Genomic DNA, 21,336 nt, shown 5'->3' with positions numbered 1-21,336 from the left:
TTCTTGTGTTTTGAGTTTGGGAAGTTCTTTGTAGATCTTGGATACCAGTCTTTTATCTGTAGTGTCATTTGCAAATATATTCTCCCATTCTGTGGGCTTCCTCTTAGTTTTTTTGACTGTTTCCTTGGCTGTGCAGAAGCTTTTTATCTTGATGAAGTCCCACATTATCAGTCTGGTTCCAGTGAGTGCTCCAGAGCTCCCATTTTCAGTTTGGACACGTGAGCATTCCTGATCTCCTGGTTTTAGTCCGGTTCCAGTGAGCGCTCCGGAGCTCTGGTTTTCAGTCTGGTCATATGCGCATTCCCAGGTTCATGGTCTCAGTCTGCTTTCTCTTGGGTGCCATTCTGCGAGTCTGGCCCACTCCCCAGTGCAGGTGGCTACCGCTTCCTGGTGCCCAAGCGCAGAGGCTGCCTCCTCCTTCTGTTTATCTTCCGATATCTGTGCATGGATTCACAGCTCCCTGCTTTGTACCTCAATACTCAGTGCTGGAGGTGTTCATTTGGAGAGATCCAGATGTATCTTCCTGTGTCTCAGGCTGATTCCGTGGGTTTTCAGGATGGTCTGGTAGATATCCAGCTCGACTCAGGGGACCAGCTGAAAAAGGAGACCCCTACACCTCCGCCATCTTAACTCCGCCCTGAACGTGTCTTTAGATCTAAAATGAGTCTCTTGTAGACAGCATATAGATGGGTTTTGTTTTTTATGCATTCTGACACTCTTTGTCTTTTGATTGGAGCATTTAGTCTATTTGCATTCAGGGTAATTATTGATAAATATGAATTTAGTGTCACTTTATTACTTGCTTTGTCATTGTTTCTGGAGATTTGTTCCATTCCTTTCTAGTCTTTGTCGCTTTTGGTCTTCCTTCCTCATTCAAAGAGTCCCCTTTACTATTTACTACAGGGCTGGTTTAATGGTCATGAACCCCTTTAGTTTTTATTTGTCTGGGAAACTATCTTTCCTTCTATTCTGAATGATAGCCCTGCTGGATAGAGTTTTCTTGGCTGCAAAATTTTCCCATTCAGCATGTTGAATATATCATGCCACTTTCTTCTGGACTGCAAAGTTTCTGTGAAGAGATTTGCTGCTAACGTTATTGGTTTTCCCTTGTGAGGGACTTCTTTTGTCTTGCTGCTTTTAGGATTTTTCCTTTATCTGTATATTTTGCAAATTTAATTACAATATGTCCCGTGTTGCCCTGCTTTTGTTGATTTTGATGGGAGTTTTGTGTGCCTCCTGGATTTAGATGCCTGTTTTCTTCCCCAGATTAGGTAAGTTTTCAGCTATAATTTCTTCAAATAAACCTTCTGCCCCTTTTCCCTTTCTTCCTCTTCTGGGACTCTATGATACAAATGCTATTATGTTTCACAGATTCACTGAGTTCCCTAAGTCTATATTCATGATCTGGTATTTTCCTTTCCCTCTTTTTGTCACCTTATTTTTCATAATTTTATCTTCTATATCACTTATTCATTCCCCTACTTCTTCCATCCTTGCCATCATTACATCCAGTCAGTTTCAAGTTTCAGTTGTTGCATTTTTATTTTGGCCTGACTAGTTTTTAGGTCTTTTTCTTTGTGGTAAAGGACTCCTTTTAGTCTTCTATACTTTTCTGAAGTCCAGCTATTATCCTATGTTTGTTGCTTTAAATACCGGATCAGGCATATTACTTATATCTCTTCTGATTAGATCCCTGGCCATGATCTTTTCATATTCTTTCTTTTGGGATGGATTTCCTCTGTCTTATCATTTTGTCTAGATCTCTGTCTTCTTCTGTGCTAGGAAAGCCTGTATGTTTCCTGCTCCTGAGAGTAACGGCTTTATGAAAAAGAGGTCATATACTGTCCAGGGCCTGGCACTTCATGAAGTATCTCTGGTGTGTGTCGCATGCATTTTGCTGCTGTTACGGCTGCTCTATCCCTTGGGCCAGGTCTCTACAGAGTTTCTCTTCACCTGCAGTGGTGAGTGCTTGGACCTTAGCCAGAGGGTGGTGAGTTTTAACTAGGTGTGCTCTGGTCTCCTTGTTAAAAGGGACCTGAATCTATTTCCACTAGAGCTGAAGCTTTGCACAACTCTATGGTTAGTAGACATGGTGCATGTGGGGGGGTTGTTCTCATCTTCTTGGGGGAGGGGCCACTACTCTTATTTTCAGGTTCACTTGCCCATGAAAAGCAGCACCTGCAGAGTGCAAGGGGGTGGCACTTGGTGTAAGCAGTTTGGGTTGACAGTGTTGGTGCTGTGCTGTTTACTGAAGTTAGTTTATGCTGAAGGGCAGAGAAGAGAAATGGTGCCAGCCCCCTCCCTTATACCCGGAAAGGGGAGTCTCCACCTGCTGCTCTCTGGGAAAGCCTCCCAGAAGGGCAAACAATCTCCCTTCATGCATCCCAGGCATCCCTCAGGTCACTACCTTCACCCTGTCTTTGTCTGACCTGTTTGCCTCCCTGGCAACACAGTGCCCCTGTGTTCTACCCCTGGCGGGCCAGTTGAGTTTTAAAACTCCCAACTTTGGGGACCCAGCATAGTATAGACCCACACTAGTCTTCTGAGGGAGGGTCTTACTGCCATGGGAGTGATGCATGTTTGTCCCAGAAGGGAAGTTGCACCAAAGTGCAGGGACGTGGTATTTGGAGTGAAGCACAGCAAAGGTTAATCACCCTCAGCAGGTATCTCTACACCTATGCTGAGGGGTGGTGGAGGGTAATAGCGATTGCTGGCTTTCTTTTCCCTGAATAGGCAATGCCACTTCTCCTAGATGTGCTCCAAGAAGGGAGTACCACCTTTTCTGTTGTCCCAGGGAACCCTCAGATCGCACCCTTTGTTCCCAGGCTATCTGTCCTCCTCCAGGGGAGCACTGCATCACCCTCAGGGCTCTATAGTTCCATCCCATGGATCTCAAAAAATCCAGTCCTTGAGACCCACTGGTTGTAAAACCTCATGAAAATAAGCCCCTGTCATTTTCCCAATGGCTTTGAGGAAGTGTTGTTCTTGTGTGACCTTTCTGTGCTTCTTTCTCTCTCTCTTTCCTTCTCTCCCTCTCTCCCTCTCTCCCCTCTCTCCATGACCAGGTCTCTCCCCCCCCCCCCCCCCCCCGCAGCACCCATGATCCATTTCTCTCCCAAATCATATCTTCCTACCTCCTACCTTCATGATATGGCCTCTTCTCTCCCTCTAGCTATGCAGTTTGTTCTGTCTGAACTCATATCAATTTCTTGGGTATTCAGAATGATTTGCTATTTATCTAGCTGTGTTCCAGAGACAAGACAAGCCTAGGGTCCTCTTACCATTCCACCATCCTGGCTCCCTCCCACCAAAAAAACTGATCACTTTAAATCATGCTTCAATACTCCATGGTTCGGATAGTCATCTTTTTATACTAATTATCATATTATCAGGGTATTCAATCTTTAAAACACTTCACAAACATCAATTACTTAATTCCTGGTAAGAAAGTTAAGTTTTACCATATTTATCTTAAACCTATAGTTCCTGGAGCATTTGTGTAGGAGAGTATTGCAAAAGATATCAAAGATAAAATTTATTTTCTAGTGTGTGGTACAAATCCAATAAATTCTCCATAAACCTATATCTTCCCTGTTATTATCAACAGAGAATCTTTTACTGAATTTGAATAACCTCAATAATTCTTTTAAAAGCATCTTCCTGCCATTTGGACACTGTAAACCAACTTGGGATAAAACATAAGGGCTTACCAAGGTCAAATATAGTAGTATCCTGGAAAAGTCTGCATTTGTAAAAACTGTCACTTCAGCCTGGGAAAGCAGTCTCTGTTCTTTCATTGATAAATATAAACAATACAACTGGTCAATTGGATTCATTAAACTACAATGTTTGCTGAAGCTTAATTTCCACGTCTTGATCTATTTGCCTTGTCCTGAAAAGCAAGAGTTACTCTAGCCTAGCTAAAAGATACTCATCTAAGACAAGTACCATAGAAGACAGGTTTTTTGAGGGTTTTAAAAACTCAATACATTAAAAAATATAACTCCTTTTTGAAACGATATATACGATGAAAAGTTAATGTCCGAAATACATAATTTATACAGTTCAACACCAAAAAAAAAAAAACAACCCACAATCTTATTAAGAAATGAGAAAAGGACCTGAATAAACATTTTTTTAAAGGAAGACATACACATGACCAACACACAAATGAAAAGATGCTCAAAATCCCTATCAGGGGAATGCAAATCAAAATCCCAATGAGATATCACATTACACCTGTCACAATGACTAAAATAAAATGACAAGAAATAACCAGTGTTCATAAGGATGTAGAGAAAAAGGAACTCTCATGCATTGTTGGTTGGAATATAAACTGGAACAGCCACTATGGAAAAGAGAATGGAAGTTTTTCAAAAAATTAAAAATTGAAATCCCATATGACCCAACAATTATTTACCCAAAGAAAATTTAAAAAACTGATTGAAAAGATATATGCATCTCTATGTCTACTGAAACATCACGTACAATAGCCAAGATATGGAAGCAACTTAAGTGTCCATTGATAGATAAATGGGTAGAGAAGATATGGGGAGTCTCGTGTGTGTGTGTGTGTGTGTAATAGAATATTACACAGCCATAAGAATGGACAAGGTTTTGACATTTGGACCTACAGGGCATTATGCTAAGTGAAATAATTCAGACTAAGAAAGATAAATGCCATATGATATCACATATATGTGGAACCTAAACAAAACAAAACAAATAAACAATCCAACAGAAAGCAGAATCAGACCTAAATACAGAGAACAAACTGATGATTGACACAGGGAAAGGGGCTAGAAGGATGGGCAAAATGGTTGAAGGGTAGTCAGAGATACAGGCTTTCAGTCATGGAATGAAAAAGTCACAAGAATAAAAGTCACAACATAGGGAATATAGTCAGTGATATTGCCATGGGGTTGCATGGTGACAGATGGTAGCTACACTTGTGTTGAGCAGAGCATAGCATATACAGAAATTGAGTCACTATGTTGTACATCTGAAATTAATATTACATTGTATGACAGTTAAATTAAAAAAATTAAAATGGAACTGCACAAAAAGGAATTTTTGTTGATGATCTACTAAATATCACTGTAATAATTTTAAAAAATATATTTGTTAGAATAGGTAATGCCTCTTGAGTGATTACAAACTACCAGTGTTTTACATATAAGAACTCATTTTATGGATGTGGAAACCAAAGCATTGAGGACTTTCATAGGTCACACAGCTAACAAATGAGTAAGAACTAGGATTCAAACTCATACTTGCCTGGCTTCAAAGTCTGAACCAGTAATTGCTATAATAAACTGTCTCCCACTAGACTCAAAGGTACTGATGGTATGATTTAAAGGTTTCCTATAAGCTGTTGGTGATGTCATGGTGGCCTCAAATCTATTGAGTAGAGTAAAGATTTATTAAACAATAATTTCTATCCATGACTGCAGGATCACTGATGATCTTCCCATGTTGAGAAGATCCTTAGTTGTAATATACTTTGGCATATGACAACTGTTATAAATGAAAATTTCTCAGTAGGAAATAAAGTCCCAGATATTCCGGGTAAAACAGTCTTCTACAGCAGGGGTGGGCAAACTACAACCTATGATCAAATCCAGTGCAGCACCTAATTCTGTAAATAAAATTTTACTGAAACACAAGCATGCCCATTTGTTTATGTAATGTCTGTGAGTCTGTTCACTTCACAGTGGTTGAGTAGTTTTGACAGAGACCATACAACCTGCAAATCCTAAATTATTTACTGCCTGAACATTTACAGAAAGTTTGATACCTTCTATAATAACAACTTCTGACATGCACATAAAAGGTAGAGAATATTAATCAGCTTAATATTAGTGCATCTCCTTAGAAAGAAGAAGGGCTAGTTTAAAAAAGCTATCATATATCCTGACATACCAGTTATACTCCCCAATGCCTATCAAAAAGTTATGAAAATACATTGTTATGCCTAATACACCTGCATCATGAATAAAAGATGCAGAATAATGGAATGGGGAGCTTGGGATGATGACAGAGCAGGAGGACCCTCAGCTCACTGCATCCCACATTTTCAACTAGATATCATCCACATCCAAGCAAACAAATTGGACAGTAATCCAAAGAATGGCAAAACAAATTTCACAACTACATATAGAGAAAAAGCTGCAGTTGAGAGTTTAGGAAGGTCAGAATGGCAGAGGGAGGATGCCCCCAGGAAGGAGGGAGCTGCATGAAAGGAGAGGACAGAGAAACTGACCTTTGCAGCAGGGGGCTCCCAGGAGGAAGACAAATCCCCATAACATTTGGCTTCAAAAATCAGAAGGGCCAATTTCTATGAATTTGTAAAACTAGTAGGACTTGGAACCTGGAGTTTTAAAAGTCGGTTGATTCAATAAACACAGAGGCACCTGTGGAAAACAGCTCAGCCCTGACACTGGCTGCCTAACTTGCTTAAACCAAGTCCCACACCCCTGCACTCTGGCACAACTGTCCTTCTCAATCAAGCTCACCTCAGTAGTAGTTATAGATGGAACATACCTCAACATAATAAAGGCCATATATGAAAAACCCACAGCTCATATCATCCTCAATGAGGAAAAACTGAGAGATTTTCCTTTATGGTTAGGAACAAGAGAAGGAAGCAGTCTAAGCATTGTTATTTAATGTAGTACCAGAAGTCCTAGCCTCAGCAATCAGACAACAAAATGAAATAAAAGGCATCCAAATTTGCAAGGAAGAAGTCAAACTTCCACCATTTGCAGATGACATGATACTCTATGTAGAAAACCTGAAAGACTCCACCAAAAAATTGCTAGAACTGATACACAAATTCAGTAATGTTTCAGGATACAAAATCAATGTACAGATATCTGGTGCATTTCTTTTTTTAAAAAAGATTTTATTTATTTATTTGACAGAGATAGAGACAGCTAGCGAGAGAGGGAACACAAGCAGGGGGAATGGGAGAGGAAAAAGCAGGCTCATAGCGGAGGAGCCTGATGTGGGGCTCGATCCCATAATGCTGGGATCACACTCTGAGCCAAAGGCAGACGCTTAACCGCTATGCCACCCAGGTGCCCCTCTGGTGCATTTCTATACACCAATAATGAAGAAGTAGAAAGAGAAATCAAGGAGTTGATGCCATTTACAATTGCACCTGACCATAAGATTTCTACAAAGAATCTAATCAAAGAGGTAAAAGTTCTGTACTCTGAAAACCATAAAACATTGATGAAAGTAACTGAAGACAACACAAAAAAATGGAAAGACACCCCATGCTCATGGATTGGAAGAAAAATATTGTTAAATTGTTTATATTACCTAAAGCAATCTACGTTTTTAATGCAATCCCTTTCAAAATGCCAACAGCATTTTTCACAGAGCTAGTACAAACAATCTGAAAATTGTATGGAAGCGCAAAAGACCCTGAATAGCCAAAGCAACCTTGAATAAGAAAAGCAAAGCTGGAGGCATCACAATTCCAGACTTCAAGCTATATTACAAAACTATACTTATCAAAACAGTATGGTACTAGCACAAAAATAGATACAGAGATCAATAGAACAGAATAGAAAACCCAGAAATGAATCCATAACTATATGGTAAATTAATCTTCTACAAATCAGGAAACAATATCCAATGGGAAAAAGTTTGTAACAAATGGTATTGGGAAAGATGGACAGCTATATGCAAAGTATCAAACCGGACCACATTCTTACACCATACACAAAAATAAATTCAAAATGGATGAAAGACTTAAACATGAGACAGGAAAACCATTAAAATACTAGAGAAGAATGCAGGCAGCAACCTCTTTGACATCAACCATAGCAACTTTTTACTAGATATGCCTCCCGAGGCAAGGGAAACAAAAGGAAAAATGAACTTTTGAGATGTCACCAAAATAAAAAAAAAAGCTTCTGCAAAACAAAGGAAACAATCAACAAAATTAAAAGGCAAATTACAGGATGGATATATTTCCAAATGGCATATCTGATAAAGGGCTAGTATCCAAAGTATATAAATATACTTTATATTTATAAATATAAAAACCAAACTCAACATGCCAAAAATGAAGCACCCAGTTAAGAAATTGGCAGAAAATATGAACAAACATTTTTCCAAAGAAGATATCCAGATGGCCAACAGACATGTGAAAAGATACTCAACATTATCAGGGAAATACAAATCAAAACTATAATGAGATATCACCTCAGACCTCTCAGAATGGCTAAAATTAACAACACAGGAAACAACAGGTGTGGGCAAGGATGTGAAGAAAAGTGAACCCTCCTACACTGCTGATGGGATGCCTACTGGTCCAGCCACTCTGGAAAACAGTATGGAGGTTCCCAAAAAAGTTAAAAGTAGAACTACCCTACTATTCAGGGATTGCTCTAGGTATTTACCTAAAAGACACCAAAATACTAATTTGAATGGATACATGCACCCAGATGTTTATAGCATCATGAGCAACAATAGCCAAATTATGGGAAGAGTGAAATGCCCATCAACTAATAAATGGATAAAAAGATGTGGTATATGTATACAATGGAATACTACCCAGCCATCAAAAAACGAAATATTGCCATTTGCAACAATGTGGTTGGAGCTAGAGAGTATTATGCTAAACAAAATAAGTCAGTGAGGAAAGATAAATGCCGTATGGTTTCACCTATATGTAGAATTTAAGGAACAAAACAAACAATCGTAGGGGAAAAAGAGAGAGGCAAACCAAAAAATGGACTATTAACTATAGAGAACAAAGTGATGGTTACCAGAGGGGAGGTGGGGGAATGGTTTAAATGGGTGATGGGGATTAACCAGTACTCTTTTTGTTGATGAGTACCAGGTAGTTGTATGTAAGTGTTGAATCACTCAATTGTACACCTGAAACTAATATTACACTGTTCATTAACTAACTGGAATTTTAAAACAAACAAACAGATCAGTAGGAGAAGGAAGGGAAGAATGAAGGAGGGTAAACAGAAGGGGGAATGAACCATGAGAGACTATGGACTCTGGGAAACAAACTGAGGGCTTCAGAGGGGAGGGGGTGGGGGATTGGGATAGGCTGGTGATGGGTATTAAGGAGGGCACGTATTGCATGGTGCACTGGGTGTTATATGCAAGTAATGATCATGGAACATTGCATCAGAACTGGGGATGTACTGTATGGTGACTAATATAACAAAATAAATATTATTTAAAAAATAAAAATAAAAAATAAAAATATTTTTTAATTTTTGAAAAAAAATAAAAACAAACAAATAAGTAAATTTCAGCTGACTCAGCAGTGGGCTAGCTGGAAGGATGAGTGATATCTGGGTCTCTGTCCTTAAAGAGACAGCAGCCTGCACAGAGAGGCAACATAAAAGTGACAGTTTACACAATGTCAGGGGCAAATGAGAGACAAATCTGTTCATGCTGATTTCAGAATATATTGGGGGACTTCTAAAACATGGGAGATGGCAGGCACCATTTTCCTCCCCCACCACCGAGTATAAATACAGAGACACCTCCTGTAGGCTGGGCTGCACAGATATTTTCCGCCTAACCCACTAGCAGAGTGCCATGTCCACAAGTTCTCCTGAGGACTTGCCCACTCTAAACCTCCTAGCCTCGACCCTGAACTCAGGGCAAATTTTGTTAAACCTGCACATAAGCCCCACCTAGTTGACGGGTGCACAGTTGCCACCGGATGCCACACATATCCATCTTACTGCACCCTATTGTGTACCTCCAACTGTTATCACATGATGCACTCAGTTGCATGCCCCTCAGCACCATTGCATGTCATGCTCCACTGCATACCCCCAGGCACCCTCATGTGCCTGACCAGTCACAAGCTCACACGGTGTAGCACACACTGTGGGCTGTAACAGCTCCCAGCCAGTGTCCAGAACCAGATCCCACTAGGCCAACAATTGTTGAGCACTGCATCTAGCCTTGTACTACCAGCCACTCCAGCATCCATCCTCTATTTGTCCTAGCACTTTACAGGGTCCAGCATAGGAACAGTAGCACAGCACAAATTTTGCTAACACTCATGCTCTGATTCCAAGTTCTTTAGCAGGCATGCCCCTTCAGAGATGCCCTGCCTGGGCCCCAATAATGCCACAGAGAACAATCATAGACAACAATATGAAGAGAGACAGTGCAAATGAATTCAGTGAAAGGAAAAGTGACTCAGACACAACAACAAGGTGTAACCAACATGCATAGGATACTCTCCTGAAGTGTCAGATTGTGGTGAACAGGGTACACAGCACTGCAGGGCACTCCAGGATCTCTTCTTCCTAAAGTCACTATTTTCAAGAGCAGAAGACACAACTGACTTTCTCAACACAGAGAAACAGACACAGAGAGGCAAAATGAGGAAACAGAGAAATTTATCCCAAATGAAAGAACAGCATAAGGCCAGGCCCAGAGATCTAAGTGGAACAGATATAAGTAACATGCCTGATAGAGAATTTAAAGGAACGATAAAAAGGATGTAACTGGACTTGAGAAAAGAGTGGAAGGCATGAGTGAGATCCTTAATGCAGAGATAAGGAACAACATAGCAGATAAAGGACACAGTAAACAAAATAAGAAGCATGCACGATGATATGAACAGCAAGATGCATGAGCAAAAGGAATGAATTAGTGACATAGTAGACAGAGTAATGGTAATTAATCAAGCTGAAGAAAATAGAGGAAAATGAATTACACAAAATGAAAACATATATATGAAATTCAGTGACTCCATCAAATGTAATAACATTTGTATTATAGGAGTTGCAGAAGAAGAAGAGAAAAAGAGGCAGAAAAATTATTTGAAGAAATTATAGCTGAAGACTTCCTTAATCTGGGGAAGGAAGCAGATATCCACATCCAGGAAGCAGAGAGAAGCTCCAACAAAAGAACAAAGGTAGACCCACACCAAGACATATTGTAATTAAATTTTCAAAATATAGTGATAAAAACAATTTAAAATGGCAAGGCAAAAGCAGTCATTAACTTACAAGGGAAAACCCATAAGGCAAGCAGGAGATTTTTTTTCAACAGAAACCTGGCAAGCCAGAAAGAAGTGGCATGATAAAATCAAAGTGCTGAACAGAAAAAAATCTGCAGCCAAGAATACTCTATACACTAAGGCTATCATTCAGAAAAAGGGGATTTAAAGAGTTTCCCAGAGAGAGGAGTAGAAGACCTTAATTTTGTCTGGTCTCAGGAATTTAGCTAGATAGCTATCAAACCATTCTGAACACCTGCGAACTCAAGTGGAGATAGACAAAAATAGCTGTAACTCTATGAATAAAAGAGCGACCACTTTCTGCAAGGTAAGAAGTGCAGAGAAGTGAATCTGAGGTGATATATGGGAAGATAGATAGACACAATAAACAAAATGAGAAACACACATGATGATATGAACAGCAGGATAGATGAAGGAGAGAACCTCCATCAGCTGGCTACCTGCAAGTGATAGAGCAGTGGAACACAAAATCAGAACTTTTAGAAGTCTGCTCTGGTGAGGGACGTTGCTCAGGTGGCTAAGCGGGGGGTGGAACACTAACTGGGGCAGTGTGGTCTCAAGACCCTCAGGGTCACAGGAAGACTGGGGGTGCCTGAGTGCAGCAGAGCTCCCTGGTATCAGAGCAGGGAAGCCAGCTATGAAGAATGAGCCCAGGAGTACAATCTCAGCTCAGGGTTGCCATAAACCATTATCTGTGGCAGAGTCGGGCCACTGTTCTTCGAGCAGGGGCCCAAAAAGCAGCAGAACTGGGTGCGAATTCTGTTCCTTCCCCAGGAAGAGCAGCGTGGGAATGTGCCGAAGGAGTCTGCTGAGTTTGTAGACTCCACACGGGGACATGTACCTGAGATAGAAATGCTTGGTCACAAGCAGGGTGAGCAAGAGTAACTGATTGCTTTTATCCTAGGGCTTACAGAGGAGTGGGGCCCCAAGTTTTCGACTCTGGGGCCAGAGATTGGGAGGCCACCATTTTCATTCTCCTCCTCTAAACCTGCAGGGAAAAACTTGCAGGGGGTGGGGGGAAGCCACTAGAGCAAACCAGAACAGATTACTTAGCCTGGCTCACAGCAAGGTTGGTGCAATTCTGCCCTGGGGAAAGACATTTGAGAATCAACACAACAGGCCTCTCTCCTCCAGAAGATCAGCAAGAACATCGAGCCAAGACCAAGATTACCAATCAATGAGAACTACAAAAATCCAGTGCTAGGGGAATACAGCACATAGAATTCACTGGTATCCAAGATGTATAAAGAACTTCTAAAAATCAATACACAAGAAACAAATAATCAAATAAAAAAAATGGGCAGAAGATATGAACAGACACTTTTACAATGGAGACATACAAATGGCTAACAGACACATGAAAAAAGGTTCAACATCAATAGCCATCAGGGAAATTCAAATCAAAACCACACTAAGATACCACCTTATGCCAGTTAGGATGGCTAAAATGGACAAGGTAAGAAAAAAAAATGTTGGAGAGGATGTGGAGAAAGGGGATCCCTCTTACACTGTTGGTGGGAATGCAAGCTGGTACAGCCACTTTGAAAAAACAGTGTGGAGGTTACTCAAAAAGTTAAAAATAGAGCTACCCTATGTCCCAGCAATTGCACTCCCAGGTATTTAAAGAAGGTACAGATGTAGTAAAGAGAAGGGCCATATGCACCCCAACATTCATAGCAGCATTGTCCACAATACCTAAATTGTGGAAGGTCTGAGATGCCCTTCAACAGATGACTGGATTAAGAAGATGTGGTCCATATATACAATGGAATATTATTCAGCCATCAAAAAGAACGGTTTCTCAATATTTACTGCAACATGGATGGAAATGGAAGAGATAATGCTAAGCAAAGTAAGTCAGAGAAAGACAATTATCATATGGTTTCACTCATTTATGGAACATAAGAAGTAGGAAGATCAGTAGGAGAAGGAAGGGAAGAATGAAGGGGGGTTGAACAGAAGGAGGAATGAACCATGAGAGACTATGGACTCTGAGAAACAAACTGAGGGCTTCAGAGGGGAGGGGGGTGGGGGAATGGGATAGACTGGTGATGGGTAGTAAGGAGGGCACGTATTGCATGGTGCACTGGGTGTTATACGCAACTAATGAATCATCAAACTTTACATCAGAAACCAGGGATGTACTGTATGGTGAATAACATAATATAATAAAAAAAACATTAAAATAAAAAAAATAAAAAATAAAAAAAGAAGGTACATTCCTCAATTTCATAAAAACCATCTATGAAAAGACTACAGCGAATATCATTCTCAATGGGAAAAAGCTGGAAGCCTTTCCCTTAAGATCAGGAACACGACAAGGATGCCCACTCCCGCCATTATTATTCAACATAGTACAAGAAGTCCTTGCAACAGCAATCAGACAATAAAAAGGGATAAAAAGTATTCACATCGGTAAAGAAGAAATCAAACTGTGTCTCTTCACAGATGACATGATCCTCTATATGGAAAACCCAAAAGACTCCACCCCCAAACTACTAGAAGTTATAGAGCAATTCAGTACTGTGGCGGGACACAAAATCAATGCTCAGAAATCAATTGCATTTCTATACACGAACAATGAGACTGAAGAAAGAGAAATTAGGGAATCCGTTCCGTTTACAATAGCACTAAAAATCATTCGTTATCTCAGAATTAACCAGAGATGTAAAGGATCTATAGTCTAGAAACTACAAATCACTCTTGAAAGACATTGAAGAAGACACAAAAAGATGGAAAAATATTCCATGCTCATGGATCAGATGAATCCATTAAACATAGTTAAAATGTCTATGCTACCCAGAGCAATCTACAGTTTCAATGCTATCCCGATCAAAATACCAATGACCTTTTTCAAAGCACTGGAACAAAAAGCCCTTAAATTTGTGTGGAACCAGAAAAGGCCCGAATCACCGAGGAATTGTTGAAAAGGAAAAACAAAGCTGGGGGCATCACGTTGCTGGATTTCAAGCTATACTACAAAGGTGTGATCACAAAGACAGCATGGTACTGGCACAAAAACAGACACATAGACCAATGGAACAGAATGGAGAACCCAGAAATGGACCCTTGGCTCTTTGGGCAACTAATCTTTGACAAAGCCGAAAGAAACATCCAGTGGAAAAAAGACAGCCTTTTCAATTAATGGTGCTGGGGAAATTGGACAGCTATATGCAAAAGAATGAAACCTGACCACTCTCTCACACCATACACAAAGATAAACTCCAAATAGATGAAGGACCTCAGTGTGAGACGGGAATCCATCAAAATCATAGAGGAGAACATAGGCCGTAACCACTTCAACGTTGGCTACAGCAACTTCTTTCATGACACGTCTCCAAAGGCAAGTGAAGCAAAAGCAAAAATGAAGTTTTGGGACTTCATCAAGATAAAAAGTTCTCCACAGCCAAGTAAACAGTGAAAAAAACAAAGAGGCAGCCCAGAGAATGGGAGAAGATATTTGCACATGACACTACAGATAAAAGGCTGGTATCCAAGATCTATAAAGAACTTCCCAAACTCAATACACGAGAAACAAATAATCAAATCAAAAAATGGGTAAGATATGAATAGACACTTTTCCAATGAAGACATATGAATGGCTAACAGACACATGAAAAAATGTTCAACATCATTAGCCATGTGGGAAATTCAAATCAAAACCACGCTGAGATACCACCTTATGCCAGTTAGAATGGCAAAAATTGACAAGGCAGGAAACAACAGATATTGGAGAGGATGTGGAGAAAGGGGAGCCCTCTTACACTGTTGGTGGGAATGCAAGTTGGTATAGCTACTTTGGAAAACAGTGTGTAGGTTCCTCAAAAAGTAAAAAATAGAGCCACCCTATGACCCAGCAATTGCACTCTTGGGTATTTTTTTCATTTTAGTACTTTTTAATAATATTTTTTATTATATTATGTTAGTCACCATACAGTACATCCCTGGGTTTTTTTGTACAAATTGTTTAATGTCATCTGATATAAAGTTAGTTTTCATGTCTTGATTTTAGTGAATATATGTTAGTTCGTGGAGACCTTTATCTTCAAAAATTATTATTTTATTCCATAAACAAGTTTATTAACTTCATTAGATGAATGAAAAACTGGACATACGTATATTTAATGATCTGTTCTAAAACTGTATTTTCCAGGTTATTCCTCTTCAGAAGAGGATGCTTGTCTGTATTCATTCTTTCGATATACCTTTATATCTCCATAATAGTAGACAGTAACTTTAAGATTAAGGGCATTTAGCAAAATAGTCCAAATGCCTTTTATATGTCAGAAACTCTCCTGGGTCTGGGCCTTAGGCAACTTTAATACATCTAGTTGGGCTCTCAAGTGTTAATGTGTATAGAAGAACATTATCTACAAATGGGACTTCAATAGCTCTGCCTTTTCTCTGGAAGGTGTTTTCATTAGAACAACTTCTTTTTTTAATGTTTTTTTTATTATATTATGTTAGTCACCATACAGTACATCCCTGGTTTCTGATGTAAAGTTCAATGATTCATTTGTTGCGTATAACACCCAGTGCGCCATGCAATATGTGCCCTCCTTACTACCCATCACCAGCCTATCCCATTCCCCCACCCCCTCCCCTCTGAAGCCCTCAGTTTGTTTCTCAGAGTCCATAGTCTCTCATGGGTATTTACCCCAAAGATACAGATGTAGTGAAGAGAAGGGCCATATGCACCCCAATGTTCATAGCAGTATTGTCCACAATAGCTAAATCGTGGAAGGAGCTGAGATGCCCTTCATCAGATGAATGGATAAAGAAGATGTGCTCCATATATACAATGGAATATTACTCAGCTATCAGAAAGAACGATTACCCAACATTTGCAGCAACATGGACAGGACTGGAAGAGATTATGCTAAGTGAAATAAATCAAGCAGAGAAAGAGAAGTATCAAATGGTTTCACTCATTTGTGGAACATAAGGAATAGCAAGGAGATAGTTAGGAGGAAAGGAAAAATGAAGGGAGGTAAACAGAGGGGGAATTGAACCATGAGAGATTATGGACTCCCGGAAACAAACAGGATTTTAGCAGGGATGGGGATGGGGGAATGAGCTAGCCCGGTGAAGGGTATTAAGGAGGGCACATATTGCATGGAGTACTGGGTGTTATACGCAAACAATGCATCATGGAACACTACATCAAAAACTAATTATGTACTGTAGGGTGACTAATATATCATAATAAAAAAACTTTTTGAAAATAAAATGTCCCTGAAAATTTTGGAGAATACACCTACAGATCTTCATTATAACATATAGTATTTATCTTGCAAGTCTGCTTAGGTAAATTCAGTAGGAGGTGATGATGTGTTAATGTGCACAAAATTCAAACAGAAATTTGATTTGACTCTATTCTAATCCTCAATACTCTAAGAATATGCTCCTATGGAAGAAACATTTCTATGAACTACAAAATAAAAACAAAAAACAAAACTAAAAACAGGAAATTAGTACTTGAGGAAGCTGTTCCTAAAATTTAATTCATAATTCCCTCTTTGAACAAGATTTGGGCCTCTTGAAATCTTTATTCCATGCAGCAACTGGGCTTCAAGTGTGTAGGGCCAATTAAGAATGAGGGAAATTAATGTAACATTATGTGTCAACTATACTCAAATTTTTAAATTAATTATTATTTTTTAAAATGGAGGTTCCAGAAACTAGGAGAGTTTTTAAGGAAAGGCAGGCTGCTTTAAACAACAATGCTCCAAAGAAGCTGCTTTTAATTATAATCTTTCAGTGTACAGCTGAAAGTCCAATTCAGATGAAAACCAGAGATGTAAGCCATTGACATCCCTTTGCAGGCACACACCCAACTCTATTTGTATCAAACTGTTTTTATTTCCTGGAATTTCCTCCCACCTCAAAGCCCCTGCTCACTTCACTACCTTACCAAGAGCTACCAATAAGTTTCTGCAGCTAAAGTGAAATCTATGGTTAAAATTCAGCTTCTAATCATCAGAGACCAATTCACCAACTATCCTTTCACCTTCCACACTGAATATACTCATCAAAAACACCAATGAGGGCTCCTTTTCTACACACCTCTAAATGTTGGCATGCCCCAGGCTCAGACTTCAAACCTCTTTTCTTCTTCATGTATACTCTTTCCATAGGTCATCTCATTCAGTCTCACATTTTCATATATCTCTATGCTAATGGCACCTGAAGTGCTGTTGCAATGGGTCCACCTGGATGTCTAATAAGCATCTCAAATTCAATATGCTCAACACAGAACTCTTTTTTGTTGGAATAAATTTATTTCATCTGTCTGTAAACAGGGCATTTAATAGTTATAGCACTTTTAAAATGCATATTAAATCAGATGAGTAAGACTATATCTTAGATGTAACGAAGTGCAGGGAAAGAAATGGACAAATCAGCAAAATTTGTTTTTAAACCTGTACATTATCCACAAGGCCCAAATGATAAAAGCAAATATCAGAACATCCCTAAAGTAGTTCCATTTGAAAGAAAACTTTAATAGGTCAGTTAAAATCCATCTCACAGTAGCAGCATTTCATTTTAATAATAGTATGGCACATGGGCCACTTGGCTGACACAGTCAGTAGAGTATGCAACTCTTAATCTCAAGGTCATGAGTTCTAGCTCCATGTTGGGTGTGAGGACTACTCATAATTAATTTTAAAAAACCAGAATAATATGGAACAGAACACATATGAAACAATCCATCACAGGACAGTGAATTCCACAATAATGCAACTTCATAATAAAAATCCAAGCTGCAAATAAAAACTGGTCCTATGAAGAACAAACTGGACACACTCCAGCAGGTAATGTTGGGATACCTAATGTCCATAATGGCAGGCTTTTACAATTTTACTAAAGAGTAGAGTTGGTATGCAAAGGAAAAGATAGGAACAAAAATCTGAGCTATTACAATGTTGGAATGTCCCTGGAGATTCAATCAGTATGGTTACTGTAAGGTCATGGGAGGAAGTGCCTTTTGCTCTTATTTTGCAATTGCACTCTTCATGTATCCTATAGACAAAAGGTTTGTTCTCTACTCAAGTGCAGCAACAATATGAAAAGCAAACTACCAGGCACTGCATAAAAGATGGAACCAAACCAATTACCTATGTGCAAAGGGAAAGGGTGGGAAAAGAGGAGTGAAGGAAAGATGCATGCACTTTTTCATCCCAACCATGTGCTACAAAAGGAAGACTAAATGAGCTAAGTAAATGCCCAAAGTACTGAAAAGACATTGATCAAATTAGAGATTGTTCAACTGGCACCTTGCTTAATATTATCTTATTTTAGTTAACAATATCCCATTAATTGTTAAGACAAAGTGATGTCCAACTTGGCATGCCTCCTCCCCCCAAATTTCAAAGTATCATGCAAATCATTATTGTGCTGTAATTATTTTGCCAGATAAAGGCTGGTTACAGAAGTGGCTAACACACAAATGATCCAATTGGGCAAGCAGAAATTGTGACATTAGAAAATAGGTAAAGAAAAATTAGCTACCATCTATAGTCTGGTAGCACTGTAACCATAATTGGGGTGGTGATGAAGACAGTGGCTAGGTAGATGGGGAGAGGCTGCTTACACATCAAACCTCCTCAAGTATGAAGTGAGTTCATGCACTTTCTTGTTGTCAGCACAGAACTCTTGGTTTTACTTCTAAAACCCAGCCTCTTTCTTCCCTGTTTCAGTAAACAGCATCACCATCTACTCTGTTATGCACAACAAAAATTAAAAATCATCCTTGGCTTTTCTTTTTCCCTCACTTCCAACATTTGGTCTATTAGCAAGTCTAATCAATTCTACTTCCAAAACAGATTTTGAATCTGTCTACTTTAGTCTCCTCTGCTGCCATCTAAGCCCAATAATCATTTCTTTTTTGTTTGGACCACTGCAATAGTCTTTTAACAGGTTTCAGATCTTCCACAGATCAGACTGACAGGATTGAGATGAAAATGGTTTTTGCTCAATATTCCTCCAACAGTCTAAACTTGCCTCTGTTTCAGGGACTTTGCATTTGCTGGCATGTGTGTCTGGAATTATTTTCTCCTGCATGACTGGCTCCTTCTCATTATTCTAGGAACCAACCCAAAGATAACCCAATATAAGAACTTCCCTAAGGGTTCGATCAAAAGGATCCTCACCCCATACATAATCTAGTCCCTTTCTATTCATTATTCTGTCTTATTTTCACTATAACACCTACCATAAGCTGAAATATTCTTGGCCATGTAATTGTTTACAAGATTCTTATAAATATCTCACCACTAGAATGTAAGCTCCATGAAAGTAAGACATTTTTCATCTTGTTCACAATGGTATGCCTATCTAGTATGTGGTCAATAAAATATCTAATGAAAGGATGTATGGACTTTGAGGCCTAGAAATCACCAAACTGGTAGTGATTCGGGGGGGGATGGTCATTGACCATAGATCACATATAAATAAAAGATAATTTAATTAACTGAGGGGAGAATAAATAACTGAGGGAAAGAGACTGAAAAAAGTTTAGTATGTCTTAGGTACCTATCTTAATGAAGTCATACTTTTGGGTTCATTTATCTCTGGCAGGTCGCTTGAAAAAATATAAAGAATTCCAATATTGTGTTTCTGAAATTTATTCATGTGGCTCTAGGTCATTATTAGCACTGCTGTAAATGGTATCAGAATACCATAATTATCTATTCTTTTGATTGGTATTTGGGTTGTTTCTGTTTTCTTTCCCTGCATTTATGATCCTGTTTCCTTGTACACATGGGTTAGAGTTCCTCAAGATGCGTCTTAAACTTTAATATATATACAAATCACCTGGAATCAGGTTCTGATTCTTCAGGTCTGGGGTGTGGATTGAGATTATGCATTTGTAATAAGATCCCAGGTGATGCTGTTGGAGCTGGTCTCTGAACCACACTAGGAGTAGCAAGGCTTCAGACAGTCTATATATCCCGGAGTAGAATTACTGGAACACAGGTTATAGGTCTACTTTACCAGTAACACCAAACTATTTCCAAATTGTATCAATTTATACTCAGAGTTCATAGTCTTATATATCTTCACCAGCATTTATTTTATTAAACTAATTCTGCTCTCCACAGCAATCTTTTTCCCTGGATGCTTATGTGACCTCCCCCTTCATTTATAAAGTATGTGGCCACCAGAAGGGTTGGATCCATCCCTAACAAAGACAGCTTCTTGTGGTCTACTATCCTCTTTCTTATGTTTTTCCCAGAGGGGTCCCAGTGACCCCAGGAGCCTAACAATGTCCCACCAAGGGGGAGCATTGGGAAGGTAGCTGGATCACACAGTGAATGGGGGGGGAGGATTTTAATCAATTTGAAAGCTTTGCTTTTCTTGATGGCATCATTCCTGCTCACAGACACTGATTTCTGAAGGCAAAATGAGTTAAAGCTATCAGCTGGAAGCTAACTGACTGATCTTTTCAAATTGAGGTAGTAGAGACTAGAAAGAGATTCTGGTTGAACAGACAACAACTCAATATTACCATGGCCAGGAAGGAGGAGAAAAGAATGCTTATAACTTTCAGTCATTCAAAGTCTAGCGCTATTTACACTGGAATTCAAAGAGATGGCTGAAAGAGGGGAGGACCCTCTAACTGTTGGACTTCTGGGTCTGACCACTGCATCTTTACTTCCTTTTGATGGAATTCTGTAAATCCTTGAGATCTTTACCCTTTTCTAGCCATACCCCAGTTAACCTGATTTTTCTTTCATTGATAAGTATTTGGCTAGCCTATACCCAACCCTATTATAGGTGCTAGGATGAGGAGACAAAATAATTCAATTGAATTCCACCCACAAACATTTATTGAGTGCCTTTTATACACCATGGCTGGAATGGATTCTGCCCTCAAAATTCACACACTAAAGGTAAAATTTACACATAGATTAGATAAGCCAATATCAAAAATATCAAAAGATATTTTTTGAAAGGTATATAATCTCCAAAATGGATGAAGTAATACCATATTTCCTCATTTCTAAGATATACATTTTCTTTTTCCTTTCCTTTCCTTTTCTTGTCTTTTTTTTTTACTTTTTAACAGCTCTGATGACTCATCAAGATTCATCTTATACTTGATGTAAACTTAGAGTGTGGCATTTTATTTTCTTGAAAAGTTATTATCAATCCATGTTGTGATTTACAATTAGAAATCTCTTCAAATTAAGGCAAACCAGTAAATGTTACTGGAGTTCCCCATGGACAGTGATAATCTTATGAACAGATCATATTTGATAAATAGAAAGAAAAAGAAAAAAATTCTAGGTTGGAAGGTAAGCACAGGC

The 21,336-nt window shown here is 39.1% G+C and overlaps 1 pseudogene; it reads right to left on the bottom strand.

The window, feature by feature from the left end:
- Nucleotides 1-5,387, bottom strand: part of LOC105242186 — a 73,782-nt pseudogene extending 68,395 nt beyond the window's left edge.
- Between the last annotated feature and the right edge of the window lie 15,949 nt (nucleotides 5,388-21,336).

This window comes from Ailuropoda melanoleuca, chromosome X (assembly GCF_002007445.2).
Source record: "Ailuropoda melanoleuca isolate Jingjing chromosome X, ASM200744v2, whole genome shotgun sequence".
NCBI lineage: Eukaryota > Metazoa > Chordata > Mammalia > Carnivora > Ursidae > Ailuropoda > Ailuropoda melanoleuca.
Note: the sequence above shows the minus strand (reverse complement) of the source record. Positions and strands in the feature narration are given on the sequence as shown.